The following is a 17,479-nucleotide window of genomic DNA, read 5'->3' on the forward strand; positions in this document are numbered from 1 at the left end:
TCTAGGCAGCCTTGTGAGCTGATGGCTTTATCTAGTCAGCAGTTTGGGAAGGCCGGGATAGTGGAAGATGAGTGTCCCTAGACCTTACCTGTGTGGAGAATTGTGACAGTGAAGGAAATGTGCCTGTGTCTGTCAGGGGTATTGACTTGCCTATGGAGGGAGCTACCCCAGCCTCCAAGCAGTTGTCTGTGAACAGCCCTGTGTGCTGGGATAAGGGAAAGGTTATCCCAAGCTGTGTGTCTGGTGAAGGAGAATGTGTCTCCGGCTCTTCTTTGTGGAGCAGACAGAAGGTGCCTTTCAGCCTGTGACGGTTGAAAATAGTGCAGTTGTCTCAGAGTTGGTTCTGGATTCAACTAAAGCCCAGGAAGGGAATGGTCCTGAGTTTGTGTCTGCTGGGGAGAATGGCCCTGTGACTCGGTTGCGTCCAGTTAGTGGCTATGCAAAATCCCAGAGCAGACAATTCTGGTGCTTGTATTTTGCCTGTTGCTAATGCGCGGCTGGAAAGGGATGTAGCAACGCTGTGTGATCAGGGTGATATCCTAGCCAGGGCACAAGGAGAGCAGAAAGGTGATTTAATTGTGTTACCGACTGACAGTTTGAAAACTTGTAACAAGAAGGAAAAGATTCCTGAGCTTGTGTGTGGTGAAAGGAAGGAGAATGCTTCTGACCTTTTATCTAGTGCAGGGGTCTCAAACTCAAATGACCATGAGGGCCACATGAGGACTAGTACATTGGCCCGAGGGCCGCATTTACTGACACCTCCCCCCCGCCGCCCTTGGCCCCGCCCCCACTCCACCGCTTCCATGAGGCCCCACCCCTGCCTGCCTGCCCTGCCCCTGCGCCGCTCCGGGAAGCCGACGGAACCTGGGGAAGGAGGGGTGCAGGGGTCTGTGTGGCTGTTGCTTCAGGCACCGCCCCCAGCAGCTCCCATTGGCTGCGGTTCCCCATTCGCTCCCGGTGCACGTCCGGCCGGAGCCACTCTAGGTAAACGCTGGGGGAGGGCGGGGGGGCCGCGAGGAGCTCGCGGGCTGCAGAAAATAACCCTGCGGGCCGCATGCGGCCCCCGGGCCGCGTGTTTGAGACCCCGATCTAGTAAGTCTATGAGTTTGCCTGAAAGGGGGTTGGGTAGGAACCCACCTGATGGGCCAGAGGTGATCCTGGATGTGAGTGAGACTCCGAAGTTGGTAGCAGCTCAGCGGAGCAGTGCTTCTGTGGAGCAAGGTCAAGGTGAATTGGTGCTTAGAAAGATTCCCGAAGAGAAAAATGGTCAGGCTAGTCTTTGCAAGCAGTTTGCTGCAACTGAAGGGTGTGGAAGTGATTTCATCAAGAAAGTTTCAGTTCCTACCAGCCAGAAATGTTCTGGTGTGAAGGGATCCACTGACTTTCCTTTTGAAAAATCCACTGTGGATAGTTTTGAGAAGGTCTCAGAGGGAGTAAAAGCGGTTACGGGATTGAAACAGCCCTGTGACCAAGTGGCTGGGTTTGGCCAGCTTGTTGGGGAGACAATGGTGTTGAGAGAGGAATGTCTCCATGCTGATTCTGTGAGTGAACTGTCTGTGTCTCGGGTTCAGAGGGAAGACTGGGTAGCTGAGCAGAACAGTTGTGTAGTTAATCTCTCGAGAATGCAGGGGAGGGCAGGTATACGCTCATCTCTAGACACTTTGGATATGACTTGTGGTTTCTCAGGGGACTTAACACCTGATTCCATGTGGCAGCAGTGCTTGGTAACGGAAGGACCACAGAGTCTAGCTTGTTAGTGAAAATGGACAGTATCTCTTTAAGACAGAGCCCAGCCTTGGAATTGGTATCAGTTAAGGAACTGAAAACTTGTGAACTGCCTCCTGTCTGTGGTAATGCAAATTAACCTGCTGGCAGGGAGCAAAAAGACTGGCCAATAGCTGTTAGCCCCGACAGCCCACCCCATCTGCCAGTGAATTCTCTTACGCAAGAGAAATCCGGGTTTGATCCTTCAAGAGAAGAGAAAAAGAGAGAACTTCCTTTTGCAAAGGGAAGCCACAGGGTAACCCAAAAATGCCCAAACCCCAATGGTATTGGGCCAAAGGTGTGGCATGACAAACACGATTGTAGATGGACACTTGCAATGGATTTGTTGTTGTTGCTAGGGGTGATTTTTGTAACTAATGTGTTGCTATTACCCACAACTGTACAAATGTGCAATGGGCCTAATCTTTTGGAAAATCCCTTAAACATGTTGAAAGTGATACATAAAAACACACTTTATGTTAAAAGGCCTTGTAATTTTATGAGTCAACAGTGTGCCCTTGTTGCCAAGAAGGCCAATGGCATATTGGGCTGGATAAGTAGGGGCATTGGCAGCAGATCGAGGAACGTGATCGTTCCCCTCTATTCGACATTGGTGAGGCCTCACCTGGAGTACTGTGTCCAGTTTTGGGCCCCACACTACAAGAAGGATGTGGAAAAATTGGAAAGAGTCCAGAGGAGGGCAACAAAAAGGATTAGGGGGCTGGAGCACATGACTTATGAGGAGAGGCTGAGGGAACTGGGATTGTTTAGTCTGCAGAAGAGAAGAATGAGGGGGGATTTGATAGCTGCTTTCAACTACCTGAAAGGGGGTTCCAGAGAGGATGAATCTAGACTGTTCTCAGTGGTAGCAGATGACAGAACAAGGAGCAATGGTCTCAAGTTGCAGTGGGGGAGGTTTAGGTTGGATATTAGGAAACACTATTTCCCTAGGAGGGTGGTGAAGCACTGCAATGGGTTACCTAGGGAGGTGGTGGAATCTCCTTCCTTAGAGGTTTTTAAGGTCAGGCTTGACCAAGCCCTGGCTGGGATGATTTAGTTGGGAATTGGTCCTGCTTTGAGCAGGGGGTTGGACTAGATGACCTCCTGAGGTCCCTTCCAACCCTGATATTCTATGATTCTATGATTCTATGATTCTAATGCTAATGTTGCATTGTTAATGTCTGTAAACAGTCTTGGAACTTTCCACAGGAAAAAAGACATTCCAAACCCAATGTGCGGTATGAAAAGGGAAACTGAGGCACACTACCATATTTCTTTCACGGCTAAATGCCAAGATTCCTGTACTATGGACAACATTAATATCTACATTGTCTTGATATTAATTGGGTTCCAAACATTTGCAAGAGGTTGTATGGATAAAGTAGCTATGTTTTTAGCTCTTGGCAAGATCACATGAGACACACAGGAACCATGCAGCAAGAGCAGACCCAATCCACTATTGTGCTAACCAACTTTTATCTTGAGTTTGTAAAGAGATTCAATCATGTTATTGAACATGACTTTGATAAACCATTTCTGTTATACACGGATACGGCTTCTAACCCAGTACAAGCTGTAGTGAGACAGAACCCAGGATGGGGAGCTCTTGGGATGCAGGCAGTGATGTTTGTGTCATCCCTTCCTGCATCCATTTTGCATTGGGGGATTTCTGGCGGGACCCAACTGAGAGTGCCAATTCAGGACAAATTGCTTAAACAAGGCAGTTACAGCCCAAGGCTGGGGTTTTTCCACCTCTAAGGCAAACCAAACCAGCCAGACAAAGAGGACTTTGGTCTCACCCCACTGGCTAACCACAAGTCACACAAGCAATTCCCTTAGACACTGCAGTTTCCCAGTATCACCACCAGTGCCACTCGTTATGGGGATGAATGGTTATGAAAACCAACACCCCAGTAAAAGAAAAAAAGGTTCTCCCAATCCCAAAGGACCAAGCCCCAGACCCAGGTCAATATACAAATCAGATCTTGCCCACAAATCACGCTGTTGCCAATCCTTTAGAATCTAAAGGTTTATTCATAAAAGGAAAAAGATAGAGATGAGAGTTAGAATTGGTTAAATGGAATCAGTAATGGCAAAGTTCTTGGTTCAGGCTTGTAGCAGTGATAGAATAAACTGCAGGTTCAAATCAAGTCTCTGGGATACATCCCCATGCTCGCATCTGTATCTTTTTCCTTTTATGAATGTGACAGGCTGGATCATAGAAACCCTCCTGGGAGGTGCCACCTGATGTGCCAAGACTACTTCTATGCCTGCTTTCCCTGCCAGCTCAGGACTCCAGCACCCTGTCTTATGAATAAACCTTTAGATTCTAAAGGACTGGCAACAGCGTGATTTGTGGGTAAGATCTGACTTGTACATTGACCTGGGTCTGGGGCTTGGGCCTTTGGGATCGGGAGAACCCTTTTTCTTTTACTGAAATGGTTGTGGGTAAGGACAAAGTCACAAAGCTCAGCTACCAGGAGTGCTGTGGCCTCATCGGGGACACTGTTCTTGACAGCTGGTAGTCCATCTCAAGATAGTTAAGTCCCAGGCAGACTGCGAAGAGCTACAAAAGGATCTTTCAAAACTGGGTGACTGGGCAACAAAATGGCAGGTGAAATTCAATGTTAATAAATGCAAAGTTGGAAAACATCACCCCAACTATACATATACAATGATGGGGTCTAAATGAGCTAGATAAAGAGATCTTGGAGTCATTGTGGATAGTTCTCTGGAAACATCTGCTCAATCTAAAAAGCAAACAGAATATTGGGAATCATCAATAAAGGGATGGATAATAAGACAGAAAATATCATATTGCCTCTATATAAATCCATGGTACACCCACATCTTGAATATTGCGTGCAGATGTGGTCGCTCCATCTCAAAAAAGATATATTGGAATTGGAAAAGGTTCAGAAAAGGGCAACAAAAATGATTAGGGGTCTGGAACGGCTGCCGTATGAGGAGAGAGTAATAAAACTGGGACTTTTCAGCTTGGAAAAGAGACGACTAAGAGGGGATTTGATAAAGGTCTATAAAATCATAACTGGTGTGGAAACATTGAACAAGGAAGTGTTATTTACTCCTTCTCATAACACAAGAACTAGGGGTCATTGAATTAAATGAATAGGCAGCAAGTTTAAAACAAACAAAAGGAAGTATTTCTTCACACAACGCACAGTCAACCTGTGGAACTCCTTGCCACAGGATGTTGTGAAGGCCAAGACTATAACAGGGTTCAAAAAAGAACTAGATAAGTTCATGGAGGACAGCTCCATCAATGGCTATTCGCCAGGATGGGCAGGAATGGTGTCCCTAGCCTCTGTTTGACAGACACTGGGAATGGGCGACAGGGGATGGATCACTTGGTAATTACTTACTCTGTTCATTCCCTCTGAAACACCTGGCACTGGCCACTGTTGGAAGACAGGATACTGGGCTAGAGGGACCATTGGTCTGACCCAGTCTGGCTGTTCTGTTCTTATATAGAACCCAGATATATCTGCCCCCGCTGTAATCCTCACAGAGCTGAGCTAGAACCCAGGAGTCCTGACGGGGTCTCTCTCTCTCTCTCCCCGCAGCATCAGTAATAAAGTAAGAATATTCATTAACATTTTAAACCCAACCAGTGTCCCTTAAGTGACGTGCCATGAGATGTCAGAGCATGTTAATATTAGAGCTGAGTGGGTCTAATATTTATTTAATTTTCTTTTTTTTATGTAGGAATTAGATACAGGGTTCCTGTCAGCGAACTGCTAAGTTATCTGCCAAAAACCTCGAGTTTTCAAGTGCCTAAATAGCCCCAGGACTCACGGTTAAAGTTGTGTCTCCCCCCCACACACACACACCCTACGAAAATCTGAAACGACGCCTCTGAGCTGGGTTATTTAAAGGGAGCCTGTGGCTTTGGCTTCTGGAGAACCGGTAAGGAATAGTAGAAGCTGGTTTGTTCCTGGCTTGGTGCATCTAATTAGTAAAAGAACCCACCGGTTTGGGGGACCGTCTGCCCCGTTCTTTGCAGTTTGGCCTGATTGAGCATTCTTGGTGTGCACCCCATTGACCGCAGTCACCGGTGCTTTTTTCCCTCCCGTCCCCCGCTACCCTCCCAGGGAATTTTTCGCACCGATTTTCACCCCCTTGTTTGAATTTTGGTAACAAACAACCCCGGGCGGTTCTGGGGAACGATTCAACAACATCAACCCCCAAAGCGCTGGGACAGAGTCCTGCAGGGCTGATAAATAAAGATGTTCAATATCTTCATTCATGAGCTGGATGGTGGGATGGATTGCACCCTCAGCAAGTTCGCGGATGACACTAAGCTCGGGGGAGAGGTAGATACGCTGGAGGGCAGGGATAGGGTCCAGATTGAGGATTGGGCCAAAAGAAATCTGATGAGGTTCAACAAGGACAAGTGCAGAGTCCTGCACTTTGGACGGCAGAAAATCCCAGGCACTGCTACAGGCTGGGGACCGACTGGCTAAGCCGCAGGTCTGCAGAAGAGGACCTGGGAATTCCAGTGGAGGAAAAGCTGGTATGAGTCAGCAGTGTGCCCTTGTTGCCAAGAAGGCCAACGGCATATTGGGCTGTATTAGTAGGAGCATTGCCAGCAGATTGAGGGATGTGATCATTCCCCTCTATTCGGCACTGGTGAGGCCACATCTGGAGTATTGTATCCAGTTATGGGCCCCCCTACGACAAGAAGGAGGTGGACAAATTGGACAGAGTCCAGCGAAGGGCAACGAAAATGATTAGGGGGCTGGAGCACCTGACTTATGAGGAGAGGCTGAGGGAACTGGGCTTGTTTAGTCTGTAGAAGAGAAAAGTGAGGGGGGATTTGATAGCGGCCTTCAACTACCTGGAGGGGGATTCCAAAGAGGATGGAGCTCGGCTGTTCTCAGGGGTGGCAGATGACAGAACAAGGAGTAATGGTCTCAAGTTGCAGTGGGGGAGGTCTAGGTTGGATATTAGGAAACACTATTTTTAAGGCCTGGCTTGACAAAGCCCTGGCTGGGATGATTTAGTTGGGGATTGGTCCTGCTTTGAGCAGGGGGTTGGACTAGATACCTCCTGAGGTCTCTTCCAACCCTGAGATTCTATGATTCTATGACCCGTCTCAGCCTCCGGTCTCCATCCCAGTTCCTTCTTCAGCAGCCCCGGTTACAGCAGGGGGGCTGGGAGCCAGGACTCCTGGGTTCTATCCGCAGCTCTGGGAGGGGAGGGGAGTCTAGTGGTTAGAGCAGGGGGGCTGGGTGTCAGGACTCCTGGGTTCTATTAGCAGCTCTGGGAGGGGAGGGGAGTCTAGTGGTTAGAGCAGGGGACTGGGTGCCAGGACTCCTGGGTTCTATCCGCAGCTCTGGGAGGGGAGTCTAGTGGTTAGAGCAGGAGGGCTGGGCGTCAGGACTCCTGGGTTCTATTAGCAGCTCTGGGAGGGGAGGGGAGTCTAGTGGTTAGAGCAGGGGGGCTGGGTGCCAGGACTCCTGGGTTCTATCCTCAGCAAATCAGACTGGGTTCCCCCGTCCCACCTATGGGAGCCTCCCCATTGCAAAGTCTTACCAGCTCGGTTATCATCTTCCCAGCTCTTCCGTCCATACGGGTCAGTTTCAGCTGGTCCCGAATGGCTCCTTGGTCCCACACCCGGCAGGTTTGGGACGCATCATCTTCCCATCTCCTAGCTCATCCAGCCCATGGGGCCATGCACAAAAGTATTCCGGCCAATACCCACTTTCCTCGCAGATGGGGAGAGGGCGGCTCCTGGGGCCCAGGGTGGAGAAGGAGAGAGACATATCTAGAATCCCCGAAATGTTGGGCTGGAAGCCAGGACTTTGAGAGGTCGCCTGATCTACCCCTGGGACACCCTGCACCCCATATCCACTGCGGTGATATGTCTCTGATATGTCAGGGACAAAACATGCCGTGTGAGGTATCATTCTGAAAGTCTTGATGCATTGAACATTAATACCCTGTTAAGTCATATGCGCTGGCCTCACATGGGGAGTTATGAAATTTGGCTACGTACAGTGTGTGCCGGAGAAACATGGTGTGACGGGTTGGATCATAGAAACCCTCTTGGGAGGTGCCACCTGATGTGCCAAGACTACCTCTGCCCCTGCTTTCCCTGCCAGCTCAGGACTCCAGCACCCTGTCTTAGAATCATAGAATATCGGGGCTGGAAGGGACCTCAGGAGATCTAGTCCAACCCCCTGCTCAAAGCAGGACCAATCCCCAACTATTTTTTTTGCCCCAGATCCCTAAATGGCCCCCTCAAGGATTGAACTCACAACCCTGGGTTTAGCAGGCCAATGCTCAAACCACTGAGCTGTCCCTCCCCCCGTCTGCTCCAACACAGACCCAGGGTCTGAATTACTTACCCCAAAGCTGCAGGTTTACCTGAAAGCAGCTCACAGAAGTGTTCCTGTCTTTAACACTCAGATGCCCAACTCCCAATGGGGTCTAAACCCAAATAAATCCGTTTTACCCTGTAACAGGGTAAACTCATAAATTGTCCGCCCTCTATAACACCGATAGAGAGATATGCACAGCTGTTTGCTTCCCCAGGTATTAACACATACTCTGGGTCAAGTAAAGTGATTTTATTAAATACAGAAAAGAGGATTTAAGTGGTTCCAAGTAGTAACAGACAGAACAAAGTAAGTCACCAAGCAAAATAAAATAAAACGCGCAAATCTATGTCTGATCAAACTGGATACAGATAAGATCCTCACCAGTTCCAGAATGCTCCCTTTTACAGACTAATCTCCTTTTAGCCTGGGTCCAGCAATCACTCACACCCCTTGCACACTGTCCTTTGTTCCAGTTTCCTTCAAGTATCCTGGGGGGTGGATTTGCTCTCTCTTTAGCCAGCTGAAGACCAAATGGAGGGGTCTCCCATGGGTTTAAATAGACTTTCTCTTGTGGGTGGAGACCCCCCTCCTCACTTCTATGCAAAGTCCAGCTCCAAGATGGAGGCTAGGAGTCACCTGGGCAAGTCACATGTCCATGCATGACTCACAGTTTTTACAGGTAGCAGCCATTGTTTACATGCTACCTTGAAGGTCCTCAAGTAGACTTCTTATGTGGGTTGGAGCATTCCAAGATCCATTGTCCTTTAAGTGTTTCTTGATTAGGTACTTAATTTAAACATTCCTTTCTCCAGGAACTGACCAAATGCTCTACTAAGGTTATTTAGAAATCAAGCCAGTTCACAGCCAACATTCATAGCATTCATAATTTTGAATACAAAAACAATACATGCATACAAATGGAATTAATATATTCAGTAGATCATAACCTTTACGGAGATATGTTACATGGCACATGTAGCATAAAACACATTCTACGCATATTTCCATAAAGCCTCATGGGAGGTACCGTCACAGTTGGGAACACCCAAAAGCAGCCTTCAGGTACAAGAAGGAACAGGCCAAACAATGCTGATGAGGACATAGACACTCCCAAGGATTATCCTTACACAATGAAGAGGGTTTGACTCATGGCACAGCAGAAGAGCTTTCCAACAAGCTGGAAGAAGGTAGAAGAGAGGGGCAGGGACCCTATTGTTTGTTGATGAGTGGCTGGAAAAGCATTCATGTAACTGCCGCTTGGGTGTGCCCCTGCCTGGGGGTGGCTGTGTGAGTGCAGGACCTGGAGGGGTTTGCAGCTTGTGACAGCAGCATAGTGCAAGAGGCCGCCCTGGCTGGGGAGACAGAGGGCTCAGTGGTACCCCAGTTCCAGGTTGCACCCTGGGGAAGTCTGTCACAATCCCCCCCTCTGACTAGAGTCCTAGAGAGGATCAATTAGGGTGAACTGCAAAGAATGGCGGCTATTCCAATACTTGGATTCACCAAGCCAGCATAAGACAGCTTCTTTATTACCTCCCTGGTTACTCAGACGTCCAAACAACGCAGTTCCCTTCAAGTGATCCAGCCTCAGGCCTCCATCCAGGTACCCACGTCGAATATGATGATTTCTGTAAATCTTATTTCATCATAGAAAAGAAAAGGTTCCACCAATCCCAAAGGAGCGGACACATCACCTCCCAGGTTACTGAATATTCCAGATCTTACCCAAATACACGCTACAGCCAATTCTTATTAACTAAACTAAAATGTATTAAAAAACAAGCAAGAGAGAGAGAGAGAGAGTCTGGTTAAAAGATCAATATACACACAGACATGAGTTCAATTCGTTGAGATGCAGATTCATAGCAGGGATGGTGAGCTTCGTAGCTGCGAGGAGTTCTTTCAGAAATAGTTCATGTTTATAGTCCAATGTCCAAATCTCTCATTCAGGGTGGACCAGCATAACTGGGACCTCAGCCTTGCGACTCAAACTTCCCCTGATGAAGCTGAAGCAGATCGGAGATGATAGAATCAGGACCGAAGGATCTTTTATACAATTTCATGTCCTCTTTGACAAGGTGGGATTTTCTCGTGGAACAAGAGGTAATGAGGATGACTTTGAAGAAGGTCCATCACCGGTACTTAGCTATACGAATTAACATAAGGCCATTTGCTTGTTCCTCCACCATTCACAGTACATTTCAAAGAGAGATGAATACCGAGAGATCCCATGTTAACAATTCATTTAAATACTAGGATCTTCTTTTGATCTCTGAATTTTCCGAATACAGCACAGACAGGGACTGTTGATTACATTGTCCACCCTACTCAGACATATGTAAATACACAAAAAACACAAACATGATCTCCCCACCTGTCTTTTGAGGGTGATTTATTTTGCAGGATGTTTAACCCTTTCTAGCCATGCGTCACACCCCCAACGTGAGGCTGGTGTGGAAGGGCGAAATGAGAGCTCCTGGATCCACCTTAAGGACCTTCCAACATTGATATGAGCTGAGATTACATTGAATTTTTTGTAAGGCCAAATTATGGATGCCTGCTTTGGCCCCAGCCAAAAACGTAGCCCATACTTTGTGAAAAGTTTAGTGAGTCCAGGGTTTGGTCTATGTGTTGACTTACCATCGCCATTAATGTTCTTCAGAGAGCGCTTCCTCTGGCATCTAGCCATGGAGGCTGTGAGCTGGTGTACCTCAGTTTCCCCTTGTGCCCAGCAGTTCACGCTTGTAGTGGTTTTTCTGCTGTGGAAAGTTCTAGAAATGTGTCTGTGCGTTAGCTGTGGAACCGTAACATTATTAGGCTTTTTAACACAAAGTGTGTTCTTGTTGAACCAAACAGCATAATCATAAGGGTTTCTGTTCTGTACCACTGTAGCTAGGCGGTGTGGTCCCCTGACGCCCCAGAGAGGGACTAGTCCTGGCCAAACCCCTCTACAGATAGATAGCTAGATAGAGGGGGTGGACGGGATAGATAGATAGATAGATAGATAGATAGATAGATAGATAGATAGATAGATAGATAGATAGATAGATAGATAGATAGAGGGGGTGGACGGGATAGATAGATAGATAGATAGATAGATAGATAGATAGATAGATAGATAGATAGATAGATAGATAGAGGGGGTGGACGGGATAGATAGATAGATAGATAGATAGATAGATAGATAGATAGATAGATAGATAGATAGATAGATCGGGTGGACGGGATAGATAGATAGATAGATAGATAGATAGATAGATAGATAGATAGATAGATAGATAGATAGAGGGGGTGGAGGGGATAGATAGATAGATAGATAGATAGATAGATAGATAGATAGATAGATAGATAGATAGATAGATAGATAGATAGATAGAGGGGGTGGAGGGGATAGATAGATAGATAGATAGATAGATGGCGGCAAGGGACACACAAAGAATGCAGGGCCCAGCCCCTCCAGCAGGGGGCGCCAGGGACACACAGAGCGCAGGCCCCGGCCCCTCCAGCAGGGGGCGCCAGGGACACACACACAGCACAGGGCCCGGCCCCTCCAGCAGGGGGCGCCAGGGACACACAGAGCGCAGGGCCCGGCCCCTCCAGCAGGGGGCGCCAGGGACACACAGAGCGCAGGGCCCGGCCCCTCCAGCAGGGGGCGCCAGGGGGACACACACACAGAGCGCAGAGCCCGGCCCCTCCAGCAGGTTGCGCCAGGGACACACACAGCGCAGGGCCTGGCCCCTCCAGCAGGGGGCGGCAGGGACACACAGAGCGAAGGGCCCGGCCCCTCCAGCAGGGGGCGCCAGGGACACCCACACAGAGCGCAGAGCCCGGCCCCTCCAGCAGGGGGCGGCAGGGACACATGCCAGAGGGGCTCATCGCGGGACACGATCTTTCATGAACCGAGTCGTCTTTAATTCCCGGGGAGACTCCGGGGCCACCCTAGCAGGTTGGCCGCCCTCACGCTGCCGGCGCGGGGAGCAGGTGGCGCGTTTAGCGAGCGACAGCAAGGAATTCGCTCCCCGCCTGGAAAATACGGGAGCGGCTGCGATGGGCAGGGCCGGCCTGAGGGGTGGCCCACCCAGGCGTCCACCCAGGGATGCCCTGGTCACGGGGTGCCGTGTGGCCGCGCAGAGGTGCGCGTTGCCGGTGTAGAGTCAGAAACTGTTCCCGGCTGGCAGGGGAGCACCTGGGGGCGGGGGGCAAATTTCTCTCTGCATCCTGGTCAGTTGCCCCGTGTGGGCGCAGGAGGGAGGTGCAGGGCGCAGGGGTTGCCCCCAAAGCTGGCCGGATTCCACCACGGCGAATCGCAAGACGGCCCCTCGCCTCGGTGCCTATCCTCCGCCAGCCAGGAGGCCGAGCAGCGGGTGAAAGCCCAGGACTGCTGCAGCCGCTGTATTCCTGGCTGGCAGGCCCCACTCCTCGGAAAGCAGATAGTAAACTTTGCATCGGAGTGTCATGCCAAAGTAAACGCAGAGTCACCAGGGAGCAAACACCCTCACCCCGCTGCTGGAAACATGCCTGACAATTAGCCGCACGCTCCCTGGCTGTGTTGTCTGGGCAGGCATCGGCTTGGCAGAGCCGCCACTGTGCCAGAAGGAAATCCACGGGTGGGACGCAGGGTCTGGCGTGCGGCGGGCAGCGCGAAAGACGGGGTCTGTCCAGCCCTCGCAGCCCGGCTTCCGACGGCAGCCGGTGCCAGCCGCTCCAGAGCCAGGCGATTAGGCGGGGGGGGGGGGGTCCCGTGCTCGGGGGAGCCAAAGGAGAACAGTGGGTGGGCGCAGGCCTGGGCGGGCTGGGAACGGGGCTGTGATCCCCGGGGTGACGCCTGGGACTGTGGCACCGCTGGGCCCCCTTAACGCTCCCCAGCCTGGGCTGTCTCTCACAAGGCCTTGCTAGTGAGAAGCAGCAAACCCCTCCAGGCGCTGGGATCACACCCAGCTAGATGGCACGAACACTCCCACAGCCACACAGAGAAAGGCACCAGCCACTGTGTCACGGAGTATGGGGGGACTCAGGGCCCTGCACCCCCGGCGGCCTGCGATTTCCCATGACTCTTAGCCAGCCAGTAAAGCAGAAGGTTTATTTAGACGACAGGAATACAGTCCAAGACAGGTCTTGCAGGCACAGACAACAGGACCCCCCTCAGTTAGGTCCATCTTGGGGTCCCCGGGCACCCTAGCCCCTTTGGGAGATCAGAGCCCTGTCTGCCTCCCAGCCATGGTCACTAGCCAGCCTCCGAGACTTTGCCTTTAGCGACCCCTCCCACAGCCTTTGTTTAGTTTCCCGGGCAAAGGTGTCACCTGGCCCCAGCCCCCTCCTGGGTTCTCATGTTACATGCTCAGGTATTCTCCGTAGGTCAGTCTCCCATCCCCCAATGCAGACTATCCTAGCTACACTTCCTTGTTAGCATTCAAAGCCCACAGTAAGAACAGTCCCAGTTCGTCACACACTGTTACCAGATGTGCCCGTTATGTTGGGGCATGCTCATTTATTGGGGTTTGTCATAACTATAAAGGGAAGGGTAACAGCTCTCCTGTGTACAGTACTAAAATCTCTCCTGGCCAGAGACTCCAAAATCCTTTTACCTGTAAAGGGTTAAGAAGCTCGGGTAACCTGGCTGACACCTGACCCAAAGGACCAATAAGGGGACAAGATACTTTCAAATCTTGGGGGGGGGGGAGGGGAAGGCTTTTGTGTGTGCTCTTTGTTTTTAAGGGGTTGTTCGCTCTTGGGACTGAGAGGGACCAGACATCAATCCAGGTTCTCCCCATCTTTCTAAACAAGTCTCTCTTATTTCAAACTTGTAAGTAAAAAGCCAGGCAAGGCGTCTTAGTTTTACTTTATTTTCTCAACTTGTAAATGTACCTTTTACTAGAGTGCTTATCTTTGTTTGCTGTACTTTGAACCTAAGACAGAGGGGGGTCCTTTGAGCTCTTTAAGTTTGATTACCCTGTAAAGTTATTTTCCATACTGATTTTACAGAGATGATTTTTACCTTTTTCTTTAATTAAAAGCCTTCTTTTTAAAAACCTGATTGATTTCTCCTTGTTTTAAGATCCAAGGGGGTTTGGATCTGTTTTCACCAGGAGTTGGTGAAAGGAAGGAGGGGGGAAGGGTCAATTTCTCCTTGTTTAAGATCCAAGAAGTTTGGATCTGTATTCACCAGGGAATTGGCGAAAAGTTTCTAAAAGCTTCCCAGGGTAGGGAATGGTGGCAGCGGACCAGAACTAAGCTGGTAGTTAAGCTTAGAAGTCCTCATGCAGGCCCCTACATTTGTACCCTAAAGTTCAAAGTGGGGATACAGCCTTGACATGGTGGCACAGCGGTGGAGATCGTTTTAAACCCAAAAGCCAGTAAGAGATTTTTTTTTTTCCTTCTAGCTGCTTGGAAAGCAGAGCTGAAGGTAGATGCATATCTTATCTCTCCTTGCCTGAAGGCAGAGGTGTTAAGTTTTTTTTAACGAGGGCCTTTGTTAAGAGAAGGGTTCAAAGCGAGCAAACTTTGACTGGTAAAGGCAATTTACAAGCTGAATTGTTTTTTTTTTTCTTTTTACATCCTCGGGAGTAGCTTGTTAGAAAGTCTCTGTTAACTCAGCAGCAGCCAGAGCTAAGTACATCCCAGTTTCAGTCAACTGCAGAGGGAGTGACCCAGCACAAGAAAACAGGAAAATGACTACCAAAGAAGAAAAAGCTAAAGAGGAGGCCCACAAGAGAGCTATGGAGCTGAAAGAAAAAGAGATAGAGCTGAGAGACAGAGAAGAGAAAGCCAAAGAGGGGGCCCACAAGAGAGAGATGGAGCTGAGAGACAGAGAAGAGAAAGCCAAAGAGGAGGCCCACAAGAGAGAGATGGAGCTGGAAAAAGCCAAAGAGGAGGCCCATGAAAGAGAAGAGAAAGCCAAAGAGGAGGCCCACAAGAGAGAGATGGAGCTGGAAAAAGCCAAAGAGGAGGCCCAAGAGGAGGCCCACAAGAGAGAGATGGAGCTGGAAAAAGCCAAAGAGGAGGCGAGAGAAAAAGAAAGGAAACATGAACTGGAAGCAGCAAGGGCTAGGCAGGATGCATCAGACCATCCTAGCAACTCCTCTCCAGGTACCACTTCCCATCCCAGGAAATTCCCCACCTACAAGGCAGGCGATGATACTGAGGCCTTCTTAGAAAATTTTGAAAGGGCCTGCCTTGGATACAGCATCACTCCAACCCAGTACATGGTAGAGCTGAGGCCGCAGCTCAGTGGACCCTTAGCAGAGGTGGTGGCTGAAATGCCTAAGGAACACATGAACAGTTATGAACTTTTTAAAAACAAGGCCAGAATCAGAATGGGGCTAACACCTGAGCATGCCCGTCGCCGGTTCAGAGCCCTAAGGTGGAAACCCGATGTGTCATTTACCCGACATGCCTACCACATTGGGAAAAATTGGAATGCCTGGATATCAGGAGCAAATGTTAAATCTACGGAAGAGTTGCCCTTCCTAATGCAAATGGAGCAGTTTTTAGAGGGTGTTCCTGAGGAAATAGAAAGGTACATCCTAGATGGGAAGCCCAAAACTGTAACCGAGGCGGGGGAGATTGGAGCCAAATGGGTGGAGGTGACAGAAAAGCAAAAAGCTAGTAGCAGTTGGAGCGAATATCAGAAGGGGCAAGCCGAAACAAAACCTTACCACCGGGGACAACCCAAGGCCCCACCCACATCCCAAGGGAAACCCCAGACGCCTTCTCACCCCACCACACCAGTCTCCATCAACCAACATCGCCCCGGTGATACCTTAGCAGGGCGATGTTTTAAATGTAATGAACTGGGGCATATAAAGGCTCACTGCCCCAAGAACCCCAACCGATTACAGTTCATTACACCCCAATCACACCAAAGATCCCCAGACCCAGATGCCTCTCTCATACCCTCGGAGCGAAGGGAAACCTTGAGAGTGGGCGGAAAGAAGGTTATCGCTTGGAGGGACACTGGGACACAAGTGTCAACTATCCACCAATCCCTAGTGGACCCCAAACTCATCAACCCGGAGGCTACAGTGACAATTCAACCCTTCGTGTCACAGTCTGTAACCTTGCCTACAGCCCAGTTGCATGTCCAGTACAAGGGCTGGTCAGGAATGTGGACTTTTGCAGTCTATGACAATTATCCCATCCCCATGCTGCTGGGGGAAGACTTGGCCAACCATGTGAAGCTAGCCAAGAGGGTGGGAATAGTCACCCGCAGCCAGGCTAAGCAAGCTTCCACCCCCATCCCTGTTCCTGAGCCGTCCACCAGGGCCCCGTCTGTGTTACCAGAGACCCAAACAAAGGTGGTGGAACCGGATCCCCTGCCAATGACTGCAACAGCCGTAGTGGATCCAATCCCAGAGACCCAGCCAAAGCCAGTCCCAGAACCGGAACTGGCAACGCAACCAGCACCAGAACCATTGCCAGCACTGAGTCCAGCGCTTGCAACCCCGTCTACAACTCCAATGCCAGAGGGCACCAGTGAGCCTGAACTGGCGGAAGCAGCAGATAACCCTACCCAAGAGGCTCAGCCAGAGCCTGAAATACCACATAGTGCACCAGCGGACAGCGGTTCACAGTCAATGAAAAAAGCCCCAGCACCTGCATCGCTTCCAGAGGGACCAAGTCCCAGTCCACAGTCCAAGGAGGAACTGATGTCTCCAGCATCAAGGGAACAGTTCCAGGCCGAGCAGGAAGCAGATGACAGCCTTCAGAAAGCTTGGGCGGCGGCACGGAGCACCCCACCGCCTCTCAGCTCTTCTAACCGATCCCAGTTTGTTGTAGAACAAGGACTTTTATACAAGGAGACTCTTTCTGGTGGGCACCAGGAAGACTGGCATCCTCAAAGACAGTTGGTAGTTCCCACTAAGTATCGGGTAAAGCTCTTGAGCTTAGCCCATGATCATCCCAGTGGCCATTCTGGGGTGAACAGAACCAAAGACCGGTTGGGGAAGTCCTTCCACTGGGAGGGAATGGGCAAGGACGTTGCTAATTATGTCCGGTCTTGTGAGGTGTGCCAATGAGTGGGAAAGCCCCAAGACCAGGTTAAAGCCCCTCTCCAGCCACTACCCATAATTGAGGTCCCATTTCAGCGAGTAGCTGTGGATATTCTGGGTCCTTTCCCAAAGAAGACACCCAGAGGAAAGCAGTACGTACTGACTTTCATGGATTTTGCTACCCGATGGCCGGAAGCTGTACCCTTAAGCAACACCAGGGCTAAAAGTGTGTGCCAGGCATTAGCAGACATTTTTGCCAGGGTAGGGTGGCCCTCCGACATACTTACAGATTCGGGAACTAATTTCCTGGCAGGGACCATGAAAAACCTGTGGGAAGCTCACGGGGTGAATCACTTGGTTGCCACCCCTCATCACCATCAAACCAAT

This window comes from Emys orbicularis, chromosome 21, assembly GCF_028017835.1.
Source record: "Emys orbicularis isolate rEmyOrb1 chromosome 21, rEmyOrb1.hap1, whole genome shotgun sequence".
NCBI lineage: Eukaryota > Metazoa > Chordata > Testudines > Emydidae > Emys > Emys orbicularis.